Below are 4364 nucleotides of genomic sequence, written 5' to 3'. Positions count from 1 at the left end.
AACAACATATAAAGTAAGACTCAAATTTTATTCTCAATCTGTCAACTCAATCAAGCAAAAGTCATTTGTGCAAAGAGTGTGTTTCCCCATTCTCTCTGCACATTACTTCTGGGCTTAGAGCTCTCCTTTTGTACTGTTTCAGGCCAGAATATTTTTTTTTTACTTTTTATTTTATATTGGCATATACTCAATTAGCCATGGTGTGACAGTTTCAAGTGCACTGCAAAGTGACCCAGCCATACACATATGTGGGTTTCCCAGGTGGCACAGTGGTACAGAATCAGCCCGGCAATGCAGAAGACAAAGGTTCAATCCCTGGGTCAGGAAGATCCCCTGGAGAAGGAAATGGCAACCTACTCCAGTATTCTTGCCTGGAAAATCCCATGGACAGAGGAGCGTGACAGTCTACATACAGTCCATGAGATTGCAAAGAGTCAGACATGACTGGGAGACTGAGCATACATACACATACATGTACCAACTCTTCCCCAAACCCCTCTCTCACCCACATGCTATGCTGCCATATAGCATTGAGCAGAGTTCCCTTTGCTATACAGTAGATCCCTCTTGGTTATCCATTTTGAACACAGCAGTGTGTACATGTCAATGCCAAGGCCAGAATATTTTAACAGCAAGAAAGAGCAACTCAACTCAGACCAACTGAAGCAGGGGAAGAAAGTGGGAAACACAGGGCTGTTGCTAGATTGTGATTCATCTGGATCCAAGTCCTGAAAGGACTCCTCCTTTTCTGGGTTCTTGTCTTTCTGTCCTTACAGACTCTCATGCCTTGATGGAATGCTGGCCACTTGTCAGCCTCCTGTAGACTCTCATTCTTCCTCTTCACCGACCTCAGCGAAAATACAGTGTGTCCTGCTGGCTGTGACACAAGATCCCATTGTTGTCCCCACAGAGCTTGGTGTTGGTCTGTCCTGGCACTAAGGCAGGAGAACAGGTGGGATGGGGAAGGAGTAAGTAACAATTCCAGTAACTCATGGAATCTCTCTCTTTCCATGTCATCTCCCTATCTAGGAATGCATCTATCTTTGTATGGAGTAATACTGTTTTGAATAGTGTTGATTAGAATTGAAGGCCTGAATAGGAAGAAGGGAAAGAAATAAAGAGGGATAAAGGACCTAGGTGTGCCATTACTCCATCTTCATTTTGCCCAGGAGACATCATCCATCACAATCAACCCCAATTACTTGTAAGGAACATGCATCCTTGAAAGTCCTAGACCTGAATTTTGCTCTCGTATCCAGTGAGTTAAGACCAGTGGGATTTTTGATATAAATATCTAAGGAGGCACCAATATCCATCCTGCTAAATTGTAAATTGCCTCCTACAGCCATTCTCCCCTTCTGTTCATCCTCGCCTCCCAGTTTCTCAGTTAACTAAGGCAGGCAGGCTTGTCTCTGCCAAGTGATTCAGCCCATGGAAGCTAAAGTTTGCCAATGTTGCAAAAATAAATTTATTTGCACTTCCATATCTCATCTCAAAAATGCATCTCAATGCTGCCATCTCATCTACAATACAGTATGTTTATTCTAATATAAAACAATGTGCCTACTGGTTGTTTCAGGCAGTAGAGAAAAACAGACCATATTTCTCCTTTGCACTGGACCTCTTTGGCACACTGCTTGAAATATCTTGGTCCAATAAGCAGGGCTGTATTACTGCCTCACACAGAAACCCAACTTGGGTAAGACCATGGGGGTGTGATTGCCAGCTGGAAATCAATTTGATTGTGCAGGATCACTTTCACACTTACTGAAATTTTAATTGCCCTGAGTATTTTTACAATTACCAGACATTTCCTAAATGAAGAACTAGCAATTATGGCAATGACCATGAGGTATTTCAGGGTTTCATTATGTTCATGGTGATCCTATGTATCTATTTTTTTTAATCAAATTGACATTTTCAAGGTGAGAAAGGCTTTTTCTGTGACTGAAAAAGAACATATGGCTGCTAAGTTGACACATTATACCTGGCAATTTGACAGCACCATCAGTCAATCTGAGAATCTAAAGTTGTTCCGGCTACAAGAGTAAGTGCATGTGTGGTCTTTTATTCTGCGGACCTACCACTCTTTCTGGTCCCACAGGGAATACATTTGACCATTGATCTTTAGCACCTCTGTTTCTATCACTGGGGCAGCTCCTTCTTGTTCATGGTTCTCCTTGGCCTGTACTGATGCAGGTGTTAAAGACCATGCCTTCTTTCGGGGTTGAATAGCTTTTGATGCTTGCGTGCGTGCATGCTAAGTCATTCATGTCCCACTCTTTGCTATCCTATGGACTGTAGCCTCTGTAGGTTTCTCTGCCCATGGATTCTCCAGGCAAGAATGCTGAAGTGGGTTTCCATGCCCTCCTCCAGGTGATCTTCCTGACCTAGGGATTGAAACTGCATCTCTTATATCTCCTGCTTTGTCAGTGGGTTCCTTACCACTAGCACCACCTGGGAAGCCCATTTGAAGCTTGACTGTTCTTCCAAAGTTTGGGACCAAAAGATTGTTTTAGGTCTCATCCAAAGGAATTTTTAAAGCCAGAGTTGTGATCTCTTCAGGAACGCAATTCCTTTAAAAATCAGTAGTCTTCTCCTCTTCTTGCTCTAGGTTCCATGTGCCAGCAACCACACACACAATTCTCTGATAGGAAGAATTTTCAAACCTGATGTATTTCTGCTTGCTTTCTCTGTGCCTGTCCCATTCCCTCTCTTGGAGACTCTCTGGGGCAGTGCTTGGAAAGTCTACAGTCGGTGTGTATGCCCAGCAGTGGGATTGCTGGGTCATAAGGCAGTTCTATTTGCAATTTTTTAAGGAATCTACACACGGAGGAAACCAGAATTGAAAGAGACACATGTACCCCAATGTTCATCGCAGCACTGTTTATAATAGCCAGGACATGGAAACAACCTAGATGTCTATCAGCAGATGAATGGATAAGAAAGCTGTGGTACATATACACAATGGAGTATTACTCAGCCATTAAAAAGAATACATTTGAATCAGTTCTAATGAGATGGATGAAACTGGAGCCGATTATACAGAGTGAAGTAAGCCAGAAAGAAAAACACCAATACAGTATACTAACACGTATATATGGAATTTAGAAAGATGGCAATGACGACCCTGTATGCAAGATAGCAAAAAAGACACAGGTGTGTATAACGGACTTTTGGACTCTGTGAAAGAGGGAGAGGGTGGGATGATTTGGGAGAATGGCATTGAAACATGTATACTATCATGTAAGAATCGAATCGCCAGTCTATGTCCGACGCAGGATACAGCATGCTTGGGGCTGGTGCACGGTGATGACCCAGAGAGATATTGTGGGGAGGGAGGTGGGCGGGGGGTTCATGTTTGGGAACGCACGTACACCTGTGGTGGATTCATGTCAATGTATGGCAAAACCAATACAGTATTATAAAGCAAAATAAAGTAAAAATAAAAATTAAAAAAAATAAAAAAATTAAAATGGCAAAAAAAAGAAAGTCTACAGTCTTCATCTGTCGTTTCCCAGATTACTTTATTTCAACGGAGAAGTTTTATTAAACCTTTTCTTGAATGTCTTCTAACATCACATCTTTTTTTTTTTTTTTTTAACAGTCCAGGTCCTCTGTCTTTTCTACACCCATCACGCCGTGAATTCATATGGATGGATAGGCTCCAACTTGAACTCAAGTTCCTTTTCATTGGTTCTCATGAAGCGTGCTTCTCTGGGTAGGGCAGGCTGGTGCTTCAGTTGGACCAAAGTACCTTTCTCTTTAGCTTCCTTCTTTCTCTGATCATCTTCCTTCACACGTTTCAGGAAATTTTCTCTGCTCTTAGAGTGCTTAATAGCCTTGAAAGGCACATTAATTCTCTTGGCAGGAAACTTGCCCTTAACGTGTTTGTTTACAATGTCAACAGCATGCTGGGTGACATTGCGGACTCTTCTAGTTTTGCCATGGTAACACTGGTCAGACGTTCCTTCTGGAAAAGTGTCCGTTCCCTTGATATCTACAATATCACCTTTCTTGTAGATTCACCTGTATATAGCCAAAGGAACAACTCCAAGTTTTCTAGAAGGCCTAGAGAACGTGTAGTGGGAACGCCTTTCCCTTTGTGTTGGTCATTTTGGCAAATTACTAAAAGATGGCAATTCTGAGAAGAATTGAGAATTAAAAGAAAGGAGCATCTTCTTTAATTTTTGGACGACTTCTGACATGGCAAGAACTCACTTTCTGCATGCTACTCTCTTCAATTCTACTTACATACTGGCTAGTTCCTGTCAGATTTTTTTGCGTAATAACCTTGCCAAAGGCAGCCAGTAATAACCAATAGACACTAGTGGTCTCATCTTATGCATCCATTTCTCCTAAAG

This window comes from Ovis aries, chromosome 9 (assembly GCF_016772045.2).
Source record: "Ovis aries strain OAR_USU_Benz2616 breed Rambouillet chromosome 9, ARS-UI_Ramb_v3.0, whole genome shotgun sequence".
Classification (NCBI taxonomy): Eukaryota; Metazoa; Chordata; class Mammalia; order Artiodactyla; family Bovidae; genus Ovis; species Ovis aries.
The sequence above is the reverse complement of the archived record's forward strand: the minus strand, read 5'-3'. Positions refer to the sequence as shown.